Raw genomic sequence first — 18659 nt, 5'->3', positions numbered from 1 at the left:
GGAAAAGCCTCTCATCTTACATTTGTACACAAGGAAACTACATTAACTGTATTATTTATCTTTAAACTGCTGCCAAAAGCCGCACATGATCAGCAATGGAAACCATCTATGAAGCTGATTGAATGCAGCCAACATTGGGCATGTACTTATGGAGTAACCTGTGCTAAAACTTGTAGTTGTTTAAAAAAAAAGATAACATGCATCAATTCAAGATGAATGAAGTCTATGGGTACTATATGCAAATGACTACTGTTATATTTATTTCACAGTCAGTATTTTCAGATTTGCTTTTCACTTTCATGAGTTCAGGGAGAGCAGGGTTTGCCAGTAAGGGGGGAAGTAAGGGGGTGCCAGGGAAGAGGTTCCGGGGAGGCAGAGGGCAAGGGGGCTACCTGACATCTGATTTATTTTCCCTGCTGTAGCAGTGGAAGGGGGACAAATTCAAGGCAAACCTCAAATAATTAGATTATCTACCTGGAAAATTATAGCAAATTTATATAGGATCAAATTATTGGGGGTTGTCTTATAATCAGAGTAATTTTATATTTGAGTAAATGGAATATTGTGAGATCTGTTGTGAAGGTAACACAGCAGTGCAGAGACAATCTAGCACATTCTTTTTGTGCTGGGGATGACTTTTTGGTACAGACAGTGAAGAGACTAACTCTAGGCTCTTCTCAGTTTATTTTTTACTAATAGGAAGGAATTGATGGAAGTTTGAAGGTGGCAGGTAACTTGAGTGACACTTATCATGAAATGAGAGAGCTCATGAGCCTCAAGACAGGAAGGAAGGAAATAAGGAAGGAGAACAGCAGAATTAAAGCGCGAGGGTACAAAAAAATCAGACTTCAACACACTCAGGGAACTGGTAAACAGGAACCCATAATAGGCAAGTCTAATGGGAAAAGGAGTCTAGGAGAGCTGGTTGTACCCTAACGAGACAATGCTAAGGGCACAAGGACATGCTATCGTAATGCAACAAAATGATGGGAAGAGCAGCAAGGGACCAAGTTGTCTAAACAGTGAACTTGTCAGTTACCTGAAACTTGAAAAGGAAAAGTGGATATTTGGCCATTATTTTGTGTATGGGTAAAAGCATATAGTACAAGCATGTAGGAACAAAATTAGGAAGGCTATGGCACAAACTAAGATACAGATAACAAGACATATACAAGATAACAAAAAAATCAATAAATACATTTAATATCTTCACCAATGCTCTGAGGATGGAACCGAGGCTCGGTACACTTAGTAATTTGTGCTTGACTTCAAGCAGCATGAGATGACAGATGCTTTATTAGAAGATAGGAATGGGATTCAAAATGATTGTGATAAAATGGAAAAAAGACCAGAAATTAATTGTATGACATTTATTAAGGACCAGTACAAACTACTGCATTTAAGACCTGTGAGAGAGTGCTTATGCTAAGCAAGGCCTAGCATTAGAAACAATGCACTAAAACTCCCAGAATGCTTCAAGGAGGTTGAGGAGTCAGCGATTGACATTCTGGTAATCACTTTCTGACCCTTAGATGAAAATGCTGAACTTCTGACCTTTGAACAATGATAAAAATAGCAGACACGCCACTTACATTGTTAAAAATAGGAAACTGCATGGCTAAACCGCAATGACGAAGAAACAACTGCATATTATGTCAGTCTTGACATTTTAACCCTGAAAAAGCCAGCAAAACATATAGATAAATAATGTATTTAGGTTATAGAAAATTAGCATAAGAAATATAAAGGTCATTAAGAATTAACATAAGAAGCATAAAAATTATAATACAAAGCGTATCAACTGATATTATAATACAGATAAGTGAACTAAATAACCAATAGAAGTACGAATTAAAAATGCATATGTATAAGTGTTATCATATATAACTAATAGTAAAGTTATGTTAGATGCCTCACTTCCACCATGGGGACAGTTTTGTATCTTTTGCCTAAAAAAAGATAAGGGACTCCTTTTAAATGAGCTGTTGACCAGTTCTGAGACTACTGAATCAGGCAGCCGCACCTAGCCTCCGGGTTAGAGAGCAAGGGCTTGATTTGGGAACCTCGTGAACCAACAGACCTCCTTTAGTTTATGGCTTTGTGAAACAATAAAACTTTTAAACTGAACAGGTCTGAGCCTGTGCTTAATTCAGTCCTTATATAATTCGGCATCCAGCTCACACAAGACTGAACCAGCAGATACAAAAATACAAAATGAGGAGTGTCTATGTAGGCTGCAGTACTGCAGAAAAAGACCTGGAGGTTATAATGAACCACAAATCAGTTTCAATAGTGTAAAATTTTTGCCAAAATACCTTAGAAATTTACTGAGCTATATTAACAGCAATGTTGCATGTGAGTCACTGTAAGTGATTATCCTGCTCTATTCAGCACTAGTGAAGCCCAATGCCATAGCAAGGGGTGGGGGCAAGTGGGGTGGATGCCCTGGGCACCAAAGCCAATGGGTGCCAACGGAAGCTGCCTGGCTGGGGCGCAGCGTGGGACAGAGCCATGAGCGGCTTGTTTGGGGAGCACAAGGATCGGGGAAGGGCAGCTCCTGCCACTGCATGCACCCCCGGGCAAGCATGGGGAGTGTTTGCTTCTCAGATCTGTGTATGGGGTGATTTGCCCTGGGCACCAAACTTCATTGCTACGACACTGGTGAAGCCTCACCTGGAGAACTGAGTTTAGTTTTGGGCACTGGCTTCAAGAGAGGGGTACACAAACTGGAAAAAGTTCAGTAGAGAGCAAAAGCAAGAAAAAATATAAGAAAACATGACACAGTTGTGAATAACTGGGATTATTTAGTCTAGAAAAGAGAAGACTGAGAGGGAATTTAAAAGTCTTCAAAGGCATGAAGGATCGTTAAGAGGATAGTGATGAATTGGTCCCTCTGTCCACAGGGAACCAAAGAAAGTAATGGCAAAGCTGCAACAATAAAGATTTAGGTTAGATATCATGCAACACGTTCTGGGAGAATGGCCAAGTCCTGGAAATTCCATTACTGAAAGTTTTTAAGCAGAGCTTAGACACAACTAGACTGGGATTTACCCCCTTAAACAGTGGGTAGAACTAGAGACAAAGTCCTGTTTACTCTATGGGTATCTACAGACATTTAGGGGCCACAATCTAACTCATGGCACTTTAAAGCCCCCCACCCCGGCCCACCTGTTGGGCTGGGTGTGTGTGGGGGCGGGGGGAGGCTCCAGCAGTCTCTGAGGAAGCTGCTGAACCACCCTCCTCCCCAGCCCCACTGCCCCCCACCAAGCTCTAGATTCAGCAGCGCCAAGCCAGGAGCTGTGTGCTACCCCCGTCAAGAGGCTTGGGCAGGGGGTGGACAAGGGGGGCTCCCTCCCCCTACCCTCAGCTCGGGCATCTTGACAGCAGCAGCTTGAAGCTGGCAGCTCAGCATTGCCACAGCCAGAGCTGAGGAGTGGAACAGAGTCCCCTCACCTAGTGAGCCCTCCCACCCAAGCTGTGTGCTGCCCCCTTTTCCTCCCCTTCCTACCCCACTGAAAACCTTAGAGTTGGGTAAGGCTGGTGCTCACCAACAGGAGCACTGGCCCAGCCCTGCAAAGGCACAAAAAATTAACCCTCAAGGGAACCTGAACAAAAGTTCCCTAAGGTGCTCTGTACTGAGGGGACGTGGTGCAGGTGCAGACACTGCTCCCACCTCCTGGCTTCCACTGGCAGCACAAGTGTCATGGCTGTTTGGGGGGTGGGGGAGACTCACAGCTGCAGCTTTCCCCCTACCCCCTCTCCTTCCCCTACCAGAAGACCTGGTACCTGCCTTTCCCAATCAAGTGGTGCTTTGCCCTGGGCCGATGTCCCCTCTTCCATTATGTGTGAGCTCTTTGGGAGCTAGCTTGGGTATTGTGGCACCACACTGCATTTTGCCTGGTAAACATACCAGTATTTTTATAATGCTCTTCCATGGAAAGCAACAAGATTAGAGTCACGAGCTAATAAGATTTGTACAATCAGTCTTCTCTGCATGCCCTTAAAAACTTTGGCTAAATAAAGTTTAATTGAATTGACCTAGAAAAGTACTTACTCTAGCCCTGGGCAGGATGTGGACCAGATGGGCCCTAAGGAATAATTCAGTCTATTAAGAAGGTCAAGGATATGCTTGAACAAGGTGAAAGCTGACAGGGAACACAAGGTGACAGAGTCATGGATTTTGGTTTCAAACGACAGATTACTTTTCTTCATACTTCAATTTGCTCCCCCTACTTGGGGGAATTTTTGAAAATGTACAATGTTTGTTAGGACCTTAACACATCTAATTGGCCTAAAAAAGTTTCACTGGGCTTTCTGAACCATAAATTTACTCTGTCAAAAGCTTGCCTTTAATTTTTATCAAAAACTCAAAAGTAAAACCACCAGCAAGGCAGAGAACAATGCTAGGAGACAAAAACCCCTAAGATATGCCTGAGACAGAATTGTATTATAACTTCTCTTCAGAATATGAAAAAGTATGTAATGTGGAATGGTACTTATTTTCCTGTGGAATTGGTAAGGGCACCCAAAAGGATTTGGGGAGGAAGTATGTATGTTGGTGGAGTTAGTTTTCCTGAAACCTAGGTCTACTGTCCTACCACATCTCATTCTGGTATGTCACAAAAGTAACCTGATGTATCTTTAAAACTGAGAGGAGCTATCAAGGTAAGGTTGAGGACAGGACTGCAGGGTAAATTTTACCCACACATGTGGGTGGAAATGAGAGTTTACTTTCCTGAAAATGCCCGCAAGCACAACAAGTTTTGCCTCACAAGTGAAATGGTCTTTAAAAAACTGTAGCACTGATGTACTGCCACTTTCCTCCTTTGGACCCGTCCAGCACACATGGACTGACCAGCCTTTCAGACCTGTCTGAGCTATACTGGATATAAGGCAGAGATGGAGGGACACAAGGCACCTTGGCTTTCAATGATCCTCTACAGCTTCTTCATCAACAGAGTATCAGGCAGCTGCCCAGCTACACCTCATTTTCCCTCCTGCAAACCTTTCGTTTTCGTTGTTGGGAACTGATATGTAAGCCCTTCTTTACAGAACAAATTCAGATACTTGGTTAATCTAGCTTTCTGCATGTTTTGTACCACTGGTCTACAGGCCAGAATTTTGGCCCAAAGTCCAAGTATCTGTTCTCCTTGGCCACCTGTGAGGAAAGACTAGGACCGATGGTAAATTTAAACAAAGAGCACTGAAATAGTCAAACAGATCACTTGGCTAAAATTTTCAGATTGTACAAGATGAGCATGGCATGACTCCCAGCCTGTTATAGTCCAAATGCAAAATGCAAGAGACACTATGTTGGCAGAAGTGTAAAGTGATGAGGCAATTTTTTTTTTAACAGGAATAATGGTTTTTACAGCCCTACCCTTCAGTATTTTGGAAGTGATTAATTTCCAGGAATAAAAATGAGGCGCAAGTAAATCAACATGGGAAGACAGCAAATGAATAAGAATGTCCTTCCTCATGAGGAACAATAGTCTGATTCAGGCAGTAAGGAAACCCTATAGACAACACATCCACAGTTTAGCTTCTTGAGACCTAAGTTTGATTCTTCATTTGTATAACTCCATAGATGTCAATGGAACAATTCCTAATTTACATCAGTGCAACTGAGAAGAGAATTAGGCTCTTGAATGTTTCCTGTTTTAATCTACCATAGAGAACTGATGCTCCAAAACCACCCTTCAGTTTCATTAGCTGGGTCTTCAGTTTCATTTGCTATCGGCTATGTCTACGCTTTAATCAGAAGAGGCTGCAATTTCATGTAGACATACCTGAGCTGGCTTCATTTTAGCTATCTCAGATACCAAGAATAGTGATGCTGCAACTGGCACAGGTGTCTGAGTGGTCTGTACAAGCCACTGGATATCTTCTTGTATATTGGAAATCTGTTGCTGTGGCTTTGATACCATAGCAGCGTATAGGCAAAACAATGGATGGGATTATAAGAGGAACCCATTTGCATTGGTATTATTTTTAATGCCATAATATCAGATTTGCACTGCTATGCCTACTTGGTTTGTTATGCAATGGGGAGATGTAAATAATGTCTCCATGTTTATGAATTCCCAATGTGTATTAACTTTAAGTGCAATAAGCTGGAAAATGCCAAGTGCTATTTTAAATCTTCCCTAATGTTTTTCTAGATGTGCTCTGCTTCATATTTGGTCCTTTTCTTGCAGACCACATATCCCCAGGCAGTACTGCAAAGAAACACACTGAATCATTTACTTAATTTTGTAAGGTTTTGAAAGCTAGTGAAAATTACTAAAGCCTTTTAACATTAAAAATGGTGTTTCTGCTGTTTTGGCTTTAGGTGAAAATGGAAGTCATTTCAGGACGTCATTTTAAAGAAATGTTTTCTGTAGATATTTCTCCAACAAAATTATATTAATGTGCAGCATAATTTTTTTCTGCATATTTATACAGTGCTATAAAAAAGATCCAATACATCATCTAGAAATAAATTGTTAGGTTCAAATAAAAGCATACATGACCTACTGAAGACTGTGGCATTATGTACTGCTCACATAGGAACAGGTTCAGGACAGTAGTTTACAGCAGTGGTTCTCAATACTTTTAGACTCAAGGAATCCTTCATAATTCCTGTGAATTGAGGAGCACTCCATTTAAAAAACTAATTTACTTCTTATAGTGTGTGGAAGGCTGGCTGATGGGCTCACTGGCAGCCCAGATTGTTAGCTTAAGCTGAAGGGCTTGGGCTCCCATTGATGGAGGCAGTTTTCCCTCCTTCACCAATCAGGGGAAGGCAGAAAGAAGGGAGTCCCACCCTGACCCAGGTGTGAGGCAAGAGAGTGGACCTGAGAGGGAACTAACCCCTTGAGATTCCTGACTGGTCCATTCCCAATCTGGGGCAGAGCCTCTGGATGGAATAAAAGCCCACATGCTGAGCACATGGGTGGCTTCAATGTGGGATGACAAGAGCTGGTAGAGCTGACTAGTGGGGCAGAGCCATTGCCCCAGAAGTGTCCTGAAGATGCCTCTGACAAGGGAGAAGCAGCAGGTGGCTGCATCCTAGCTACTACATGGAAAGTGTGGCAACAGTGCATAAGTTGGTGCATGGAGGGTCCAGAGGGCAGAAGGGAGCGCACAACTGCATGAGGCAGTGCAGGTCCCCAACCCTGCACAAGGCAGGGGTCCAGCCCCTTTGGTGCACAGAGTGGTGCACGCAGCTGGTGGACATCTGAAGGGACCACATGGCTGCATGAGGCAGCATGCTACTGCATGGAAAGTGTGGCAAATGTGCATTAGTTGGTGCCTGGAGGGTCCGGAGGGCAGAAGGGACTGCACGGCTGCCTGAGGAGTGCAGGTCCCCAACCCTGCACAAGGCAGAGGTCCAGCCCCTTTGGTGCACAGGGTGGTGCACACAGCTGGTGGACAGCTGAAGGGACCACATGGCTGCATGAGGCAGCATGCTACTGCATGGAAAGTGTGGCAAATGTGCATTAGTTGGTGCCTGGAGGGTCCGGAGGGCAGAAGGGACTGCACGGCTGCCTGAGGAGTGCAGGTCCCCAACCCTGCACAAGGCAGAGGTCCAGCCCCTTTGGTGCACAGGGTGGTGCACACAGCTGGTGGACAGCTGAAGGGACCACATGGCTGCATGAGGCAGCATGTGTCCCCAACCCTGCAGGAGGTGAGAGTCCAACCCCTTCGGTACACAGAGTGGTGCACAGGGCTGGTGGAAAGCTGGAGGGACTTTGGCAGCTGCATGAGACAGCACAGGTCCCCCATCCCTGCACGAAGAAGGGGCCCTTGGTGCACAGATCAGTGCACGGGGCTGGTGAGGTTGAAGGGACCTTGGTGGCTGCACGTGACAGCATTGGTCCCAACCCCACATGAGGCAGACATCCCTGTGGAGCACAGGTGGTGCATGGGGGGGCAGAGAGCAGAGTGGTAGCCGATGGGACATCATGGCTGCACAAGGCAGTACGGGCCCCTTCCATTCCAGAGGCAGGTGCCCTACCCCCTTGGTGCACTGGGTGGTGTATGGGGTGGACAGTAGGCTGCCAGGCTGAAAGGCTGCATGAGGCAGGTCTTGCCTTCCCAAAGCAAGTGGCATGGGTCAACCATCCCAGCAAGCGAGGATGCCTTGTCACAAGCCACTGTTGGAGACAAACCTAACTCTCCAAAAGCTGAGGGAGTTATGGGTTACCCAGGAAAGGGATTCCCACAGGGGAGGAGGGGCCCTCCCCGCTGTGGGTGACTAAGGGAAAGCCCCTGATGGGAGGGGATGATTTGCCCTTGGACACCGAAAGGAAACTAGGCTTCCTGCTTGCCAATGGGAGGGCATACGTTTACTGGCCATTCCTAGTATAGTTTCATAGTTGTTTCATAGTTAGTAGGGTCAGAAGGGACCTGGGTAGATCATCAAGTCCGACCCCCTGCCATGGCAGGAAAGAGTACTGGGGTCAAACAACCCCAGCAAGGTGTACATCTAGCCTCCTCTTAAAGACCCCCAGGGTAGGAGCCAGCACCACTTTCCTTGGAAGTTGGTTCCAGATCCTAGCTGCCCTGACCATGAAGTAGCGCCTCCTGATGCCTAGCCTGAACTTACCCTCTGCCAGCTTGTGACCGTTATTCCTGGTCACTCCTGGCAGTGCTCGGGGGAACAGGGACTCCCCCAGTGCCTGCTGGTCCCCTCTGACTAGTTTTTAACAGGCCACTAGTTCCCCCCTCAGCCTTCTCTTGTGGAGGCTAAGCAGGTTCAGTTCCCTTAGCCTGTCCTCGTAGGTCCTGCCCTGCTGCTCTGTGATCATGCAAGTGGCCCTCCTCTGGACCCCTCAATATTGTCCACATCTCTCTTGAAGTGCAGTGCCCAGAACTGGACACAGTACTCCAACTGTGGCCTGATCAGTGTCGCACAGAGGGGGAGGATCACCTCCTTGGACTTGCTTGAGATGCATCTGTGGGTGCATGACAAGGTATGGTTGGCCTTCCTGACCGCATCCTCACACTGTCGGTCCATGTTTATTTTGGAATCAATAGTCACTCCAAGATCCTTTTCTGCCTCTGCACTGACAAGAAGGGAGTTCCCCAGCCTGTAGGTATGCTGCTGGTTCTTCGTCCCCAGGTGCATCACCTTGCACTTGTCAGTGTTGAAACCCATCCTGTTCTCATCTGCCCACCTCTGTAACCTGTCCAGGTCTGACTGCAGCCTATTCCTCCCATCTGGTGTGCCCACATCCCCCCACATCTTAGTGTCAATGGAAATTTGAACAGGGTGCTTTTTAATCCCTTGTCCAAGTCACTGATGAAGATGTTGAACAGTGCAGGTCCGAGGACCGAGCCCTGGGGAACTCCACTGCCCACATCTCTCCAGGTCAAAAATGACCCATCTACCACCACTCTCTGGGTGTGGCCCTCCAGCTAGTTGATGACCCATTTGACTGTGTAGGCATCAACTGTATGATGATCTAGGAGAGGGTAAAACTTCTTTTAGGTGAAGGGATCCTTCCCTGAGTGCCATCTCTTGTTTGGGCACAGCTAGCTGCTGTGCCACCAGTTAGAGTCTGATTACTTCTGTTGTTGGGATTTGGGTTGTAACTGTGTACCCTTACTGTTGTATTGTGACAGGACTGTAAACTGTACTATATCTGAATCTACTGTATTGGTTGTCTTTATATATGAGTATTTCATTTGACGTAATTTTACTGTGCATGTTTAATGATTGTCTTATCACTGCCAGGTATTTCAGATGTTGAATTGTTAAATAACTTGTGTTTTTTTCCATTGAATGCCCCTTGCCTGCTGCCTGGGGGGCCCTCATGATGGGCAGAGACTGCATACTAACTGGAAGGTCATCAAAAACTAGGACTGTGCTTGAGTTAAGGGGTAATAAGAGTTTTGTTGGAGTAAATTTATATCTGTAAATATGGTACGTGTATATATATGTCTGCAAGTTTATGGTTATAATTTTAATATTATGTTGCATCATTAAACCTATAAATAGTTAACTATCACTAAGTGTCATTGATCTCTGCTCTGCTCTGCTCTGCTCTGCTCTGTAGAAAAAGAAGATGAAGTGGCCTGTAGCTAGGCAGCTATGCTGCCACAGCATGCAGGCACCCATAGATATCCCTTCAATTGGAGAGGTGGTACCCTCTGCATACCACCCAGGTTACAAGTGCTTACCTTCTTGAAGAGGGGACAAGTAATGGGAGCAGAGGAATAACCAAGCAAGGACTGGGCCTGAGCTTAACTGATCATCTCCTCACACCTACTTTTTCTAAGCAATATCATCTACTGTAAAGTTTGCTAGGACTAGAAATGGAACCAGAAATGTTTGAAATCTGATCTGTTTAAACAAAGATATTGATGGGTATTTCTATAGCTAAGATAAATGTCAAAATATCAGTCTGGAATGGATTTTCATGACTTTTTTTTTCTTTAGGTGTATGTGAGCTGTTTTCTAATGTCATTTTTACATTCAGACATTCACATTCTTTCTGTAGTTACATCTCAGCAAATTTGGAGTTAACATAGTTTCTTAGAATTTACAGCACTGAAACTAAGTCAGTCTGAATTATTTCTAAAAGACACATGGCACAGTCCATGAAAAGCACGAGCTCAAAAACCTTATTGCTGTTTAACTGAAGCTTGCAAAATGGTTCAAGAGAAGGAGATGCATAAAATACTCCATTTCCCAATTTAAAGAATGCAGCACTTCCTATTTTACATGGTTTGTTTCTGCCTTTGCTTGTGCTATAACTTTTTAGTTCAGTTTAGAGTAGAAGGAAAAGGAAGACTGCTTTGCCACAAGATCATGTATTTTCAGCCAAAGTGGATTCTGTCAGTTTTACGTAAGTTTAGGCATGTGAGTAGTCCAATTCATTTCAATATGCTTAACATTAAGGATATGTCTAAGTACCTTCCTAAACTGGAGATTTTGTTCATACACATACTTTGGAAACAAGTTTACTATTGCTCTTACAAACTGGCTTATCTGTTAGGATCTTCATTTAAATCTCAACTACAGCAGTATCTAGGCCAGACACAATTTCTAACTGAGGGATCAGGTGCATGTCACTTAAAAGCACTGGAAAAAATTCCCACTGAAGAGAGCAGAATAAAGATCTGCACCAAAAATGCTCATCTATGGAGCCACCAATTTGCACATATGACACTATTAGGCCGTATCTAGGTCAACATTAGCAGCTTTAAAAATAGTAGCGGTAAAAATGCCTGAGTCCTCTCTTGCCTATAGTTACTAAAACTATAGTCACCAAGATTTTCACCCGTATAAAATTACATATCCAAATTTTCCCATTGTAAATGAGCTCTTAAGGATTGTTGTCACAAATACCTGAAGACGCAGACATTTAAAAGTGCCTTTTCACAACTTTATATAAAGGTAAGCTGCATGTCATTGGTATGCAATGCACCTGTGGAAAACTTTGCTTTAGAGCATTTTAAGTAACGCAATGCAAACATTCTCTAAGTTAGAAGGGAATTTTAGAATTGGCAATAGTATCCAGGGAAAGAAATGCTATGAAGCTCGTGCACTAAATGGCTTTCTGTTATCAAAAGAACCTAGGTCAAACTGAACTTTAAAGTTATGTTTACCATGCTGAGAGTTTTCCAAAATGGGTAAGCTGTGAAGAAAAAGAAGCAAGATTATATGGTAGCCTGACTACAGGAGAACAGAGCTGACAGATATTGCAGCTGCTACAAACTGATAAATATTGCTCCTAAAACAATCATTAAGTGACATGAGATTATGATTGACAGAGGAATCCTTGAAGCAAGATCTCCTGCAAATACTCAGAATCCAAAAAGCTGGCCACAGTACTTTATAAAAACTAAAATTGCATTATGCCCTCTCCTTCAGTCCCTTAAGCCAAAAATGTGCTCTTTTCATGGCTAACAAGGTATTTTGTTATATCATTTGTTTTTTAAATACAGTAAAACAGTTTTGAAAACACAGGCAAAAGTAGGCAAGATGTATAAAACACATAGGGCAGAGCTCTGTTCCCTTTGTATGTTTAAATGGCAATTTTCTATCTGGGAACAAGGATTTTTTTGCTACTTAAGCACATCCTGTAGTTTTATTACCCTTGTAGTATGGATGTATAAGCATCCAAATGTAGACTGAACTTGCACAGTGAGCTATGTACTGGCTGGGCAAGTATGTAGCTTTGCCCGTTCTGGAGGTGTACCTGCATCTAGGTCACAAAAGAGTAGCTGGCCAGAAATCCATGGCCAACGAGAGAAGGAGGGTAAGGAGCGTTCTCCCATATTTCAGTCTTAAGGACTGAAAGGTGGCTTGGGCACTTGCCCCAGAAGGCAGAGATCTGGGTTCTCCCCTCAGAGAAAATCTACGCCTACATCTCTGTCATATTCTAGTACAGACCTCCAACCAACACACTACGAGTTAGGCATCATGCAAATGTATCTCTAGTGCTCTTTTTGCAGCTGGCCCCCTGAACAGCAAGGAGAAGTTGTGGTGCCAGGAAGACAAGCACAAGCTAAAGGGCATGTGGCTCATTGAAACAGGTGCCGACCCAGATTCTCTTATAGATCCTTGCTTCCAACGGAGCAGAAACTTTCTCAATGCTCTTCATTCATTTTATCCAATGACTGTTAAATGCAAGGAGCAGTGGCTCAGCTTCAAAAGGAGCATAGGAGAAAAGTCTGGATAAAACCTACTCTGTGGCATGACAGCTAGACAACTGTGGTTGGAAGTCACAGAGAAGTTTTGATCCTCTTTGGATGCATGCCTTAATGACTCATCTACTGAGGCTAAAATATGAAATGGTCTTTCCCTCTCCCATGCTTTGTCCAGGCTTAAGTGTACGTATATGTGTACCAACCTGACTAGTGGATTGTCTATTGCACATGCTCCATCTACATATGCACACTGATTGCATCCACACTGCAGCGGTAACAGGACAGCAAAAATGCTACTTGCACAGTGAGGAAACTGCCCTTTAGACACACAAAGGGAAGCAGAATTCCACCCACGCTAGATCAAATCTTCAGCTAGTGTCAAGCAGACAAGCTTCATTTAAGTCAACAGAGCCACATATGTTTACACTATCCAGATACTGGGTGCAAAGTGGAGCTTACTGAAAGAACAGTAAATAGGCGCAGTCTAAGGATAGTGTAAGGGTTTACTTTCATAGAGACTGCATTTTTTGGCATGCCTGAGAATTGCTTTATGAGCAGAAAAAAAGTCTATTCATGAAGAAAACCAAAGCTTTTCTTACAAAATCAGTTTTAGTCATATAAAATTATTGATCTGTAGAATGTATTCACATTCATGAGTAGTTAAAATATGGAATATTTTAAATGTCTCTTCCTATCGTGCATCTTCTGTGAACAGATTTCTGCTGCTGGGACTGTCTTCTCATTGTGGAGGTGGCTTTCTTCATATAAATGTGTTACATGATCTCTGTTTTTACTGTTATTGCATTAAAAATGTTCAGTTTGATTTGTAAGTTTTCCACAAAGAGACTGCTGCATTTTATTTGCATGACCAACACTGTAAAAATTCCTTGAAATTCCTTCTGCATACACATAACAAAAATCAGGAAAATAGAAAGGAAGAAAAGCCTTGGAATGCAACATAAATGGACAGACATTCTTGTTTCTTTGTCTCATGTTCAGGAAAGTCTTTCCAAGAGAAAGATATAAGAAACTCCTAAGTAATATGTAATAACCTCCTAGAAGCAGCTATATGACTAGTATGAGAACAGCAATAATAATCATAATGACATCTGTAGTTTTTTTTATCTGTGGATCAAAATTTCTTTACATTGTGAATTACACAAAATTTTCCTAAAGATCAGAAGAAGGGTACCTTCGACCAATGTAGTTTTCCTTTGAAATTCTTCCCCGACTGTTCTCAGAAAGTTTGGCAGCTCACACTGAAACAAGAGATAGCCATTAGCATCAAGATTTTGCCAGGCCCCTGGAGAAGGGCATAATTGTGATTGTCAGTTGGACTGAACATTTTATCCAATAAGTATAGGCATGGAGAGACCTAGGATTTTGAAAAGGGGGGCGCAGATGGTATAGCACATCGTTACATATAACACGACACATTTTTCTCCAGTTAAACAGAAATTAGAAGCCTTACTAACGTGCTAGGGGCTTCACATTATATTATTCAGTTTATGATCAAAGCAAAAACAAACATGACTATTAAAATGTGCACTAATTTGCTAGAATATATGTACTTTAAAAAAAATCACAACAGACTAGGCAAAAATAATCAAAAGTAGTATGGCATTAGCCCTGTAGTCATTAAAGGTATGCTTCTTATTCAGAGGCATAAAATAAAATCTAGCCTTCTTGAGTGGCTTGACAGTGCCTCCAATACTTCATTGTTGGTAATGTAGTCATTTCTACACCTGAGTTAGTAATACCACACCTGACTTAAGGTTTTGAGTTAGAGTTTGAATGGAGAAGAAACTAAGGTGGGGTGTAACTACACCACTGCACCTCCCTTGGATCTGGCTCTGTATCTAGGCTACCTCCACACTCTCATAATTTATGTACTTCTGCAGAATCAGGAACTACCTACCCCTGCGTGAAAACTATGGGACATATACAGATCAGATCACCAACTACTCAAGTCTCTCAGGTAGAAGTGGGATGTTAACAGCACTTAGCTCTGATATACAATGGGGGTGGACAAGAACCAACACAGAACACTTGATCCATCACTTATCCCTTCGGTACAACAGTTATTTAAAATATCAGCTAACCAGTTAACAGAGTATGATTTATAGAGGTATTACGGCAGCTTTTCAGTTTGTACTCTCTTTGATTTATAATGAGTAGAACTCTGTAAGCCTCCATTACAAGAATATAATGGAATAAAATTCATGGCCAGGGTACTTTTTTCACTGGTTAAATAAGTAGCCAACATTCATGAGAAGTGAAAACACAATAAAACAAAAACACACACATGGGGTCTGGCAAATAGGATTTAAATTATTAACAGTGCTTTGTATATGGGACTTTTTATTGTCAAACAACATTAAACATTGGCTTAATTTATGTCACACAAATCTATGATCTTCTATCAGCATTCAGAAACATATATGTTACCTAAACTTAGTTGTTTCCATGTGAGAAGAAAATGAGCAATAACACATAATCTTCAATTCATGAGCAAGAACCATGGAAAAATGAATGTTCTTTGCAGAAGACTGTACATATGTCTCTTTATAAACCAGCATGTTAAAAATCATTTGCTGTGATCATTATAAACATGTTTTTAAGGTAATTTTAAATACCAGGGAATATTGTACAGATACTGGTGATATGGTTTTTTAATCATCAGATTACATGTAAAGCTTCTCTATCCGTTTATAGGCTGTTTTGCTGAAATAAGATTTCTTGAAACAACTGCATGGGATCATTTTGGTATAATCTTCCGTAACATATGAAACTACTGCTTGATATATAGCGTGGGACCAACACCTTTTCTGGCTGTCACTGTAACACAAACTATTATAATTACTGATCATTCTCAGAAAGAAAAATAATTGTGGCATATTTCGTGTCTAGGGTACCATAAACTCAGTTTAGCTTCAGCTTTCTCTGAGGATTTCTATAACCCAGCTATACAAGTGGGCTTGGCTGCCAGATATAACTGAGCATTTGAAAAATTAATGTTTCTTGGTTGTCATACACAGACAGTCTTACAGTATTTTTAGAGGTTTTCAATGTTCCTTACATCTCTAGCTCCTATAACCAGTATATCATCCAAATAATACTGAGCACATGAATGCCTTTTCAATATGGCTCACAACCAAGTCATGGGTGCAGATCCTATTCCAAATATTAGCTTGTTGATTTGGAAACACACCTTCATGTGTGTTAATTGTGAGCTACTTCTTGTGAAGTTTTCAATCTCTGTTTGTGGGGGGGCTTGAGCAAGGTTGATTTTGGGGAAATGTTTAACAACAGCAGTGAGGCAAATATATCCTTCATTGTAACATGCAATCCAGGGCTAATAATAACCATGGAACCATCACAGATTTGCCACCTGGAATCTACAGCCAGCCTCCAGTGCTTACGATTCCCTATATGATGAGCAGGGGAAGTTAGGTGCATCAAAATAAGATCCACAACAAGCTGAGTGAGGAGCCACCTAGGATACCCAAGAAGAAATCCCAAGATTAAGTGATCTCAAGATCCCTTACAGAGATCTTGAGAACTAAATCCATGCTGCAAGATGCTGCCTCTCTTCACTTGAGGTTCCAGCAACAAACTCCTTCCTGGACACAGTTACCCAGGAAAACATAAGTAAAATACACCTACTTTCTATCTAGTAGCTAAGTGTTTTGAGCATACATCATTTTAAATTAAATAGAAAGTTGAGAATAAAGTCATGTGCACGTGGAATATTTAATTATTCAAGCCAAGTGGAATAGCTTCAACAGGAGGGATTGGCCCTACCATAAGTACCCTATATCAGTGATATTCAGCCAGGCTGCTGCAGCACCTTAGGTGTCTTAATATCCTTTCACAGGTACCATGGGATGCCAAGCAATGTGAGCTCTGTTAGGTGTACAAATGTAATTCAAAAGACAAATCCAGAAATTTCAAATAGGAAATTATAGTGTTAAAACACTCTGATTCAGCATGGGTTTTCTGAGTTCTTTGCAACAGAAGAATAATTTTATTATTTTTCTGTAGCCAAAAAAATTAAAATTACTGTATTGACCCAAACATAACATGACACAGAATGTAAGATGACTCCCCAGTTGTTCGATTCTATATGCTGTACAGAAAATTTATAAATCTATTATCATTTTCCATGTATGGAAACTAATTATTGGAGGATCAGCTGAAATTCAACCCCCCCACCCCACTACTGTAGGTGCTGAGAGGTGGTGAGGGGACTGTAATAGGGCAAGCAGTAAGGAGGAGGCAGTAGGGGGAGGCAGCAAGGGAGGGAACAAGGTTGGGCAGATGTGGGGGGCAGTAATGAGGCAAGCAGTGGGGGGTGGTAGGGGGAAGATGGGAGGGGACAGACAGTGTAGAGGTGGTGGGGCAGGCAAGGAGACAGGCAGGCACCTTGCTCCCTGCTGCCTGACCCCCTCCTCCACCCACTTAACCTATTGTACTACCTGCCCGCAGCCTCAGGCTGCCACAATTCTCCCATCTCCCCTCCTTTCCCCTTCCACGTTGCTTCTTCAATCCAGAGCCTCAAGTCCCTTTATTGATGGAAATGTCACCATTTAGAGCACCTATACATGTGAAGGACCTCTATGATAATTAGCATGCTCTCAGAGCCTCTCTAATTAAAGTGCCGCCTGCCCCACTGTCCACCCCGGAACACATGTATAGACACCCTTAGAGACTGTGGGCACCTCTACTCTTAGGTAACTGCTGTGTAGGGGATTTTGAGGAGCTACATTTTAAAGTTAGAGGCCACAGCAAATAGGCATTAAGCTCTTTTACATCTCTAGTCTGTGCTCACCAAGATCCAAAATATCACAAGCCTAGATCTACACAAAAAAAATACATACCTACTGAGCACATAAAATGATCATTATTATGACTATACAATAGATATGTGTGCACACAGCCTGCCAACTAAACTAGCAAGTGACCAATGCCCTTTTTTACATAGTTGTGATAAGTGACTGTACAAACTCAGTATTAGGTAAATAATTAACAGCACATGTCCCTTTTTGTAAATCTGATGATGGCCATAATGCTTATATCAGGAACTCAACAGAGTGTATAGCAAGATATATCTTAGTTGTTCTTCTTTCTTAGTTTGGTTCACTACTAATGTTAAAGAACTCAAAAGGCATTCACTCAACTCATCTTATTGCAATTCCAGGAGGAAGCCAAAAATAGCAAGACTCTCTGACAATCGGAACTGAGTTGCTCAAAGAGGAAAAGTCATCCAGCTACAGAAACAGCTGCAGATCATGGCTAAAACTTAGAATTTGAGCACCTATATCTCAATGCGTTAATACAGGTATACACTTTCAATACCCCAGCTAACTTGTTCAGAGCTAGCTCGGGCATTTCAGTGTCTTCCTGCATTGTGCCCTGTAGAATGCAGTCCTCAACTCTGCATTCCCCAAGGTGCCTGAACTTTGTGGACATCGATATTTTCACCATGTGACGTTCCAAAGGTGCCCAAAATCTCAGAAAGCTCAGAATTGCTTCTTCCTTGCCATGGCTGAGCAGCTCAGTGGTTATTTCACACCTAAGCCCATTTGGGATATTTAAACAAGACAGATCTCTAGGAAATCCTGATGGGTCTGAACCAAAAGGTGTGCTCTGTAGATCCCTAACACACCCTGACAGTAGTGCGCTCCGCACAGTGCAAAAGGGCCATACGTAGTCACCTTCATGAGGAAACCTGTCTGCTGGGAGTAGAGGTGGCAGTGATAGTCCCCTTTTATTCAATAGTGCAGTGGTCAGAACCATGAATGGGGAGACTGAGGTCTTACATCTATGCTACTCCTCAGCCTGGGAGCGTTTCAAACACATCTCACCTTTGAAAGTGTCCTCATACATGACTAGTCATTGTTCCTCTTTTGAACTTTTTTTGCACCATAGAGCTTCATCGGGGAGGATACAGTGTATCCTACCTTACCCAAGATCAATTTATAAAGCAATGATCTGGTAAGTGGGTGATGTGGGAA

This window comes from Crocodylus siamensis, chromosome 2, assembly GCF_052110815.1.
Source record: "Crocodylus siamensis isolate JL-2025a chromosome 2, ASM5211081v1, whole genome shotgun sequence".
NCBI classification, from domain to species: domain Eukaryota; kingdom Metazoa; phylum Chordata; order Crocodylia; family Crocodylidae; genus Crocodylus; species Crocodylus siamensis.
The sequence above is the reverse complement of the archived record's forward strand: the minus strand, read 5'-3'. Positions refer to the sequence as shown.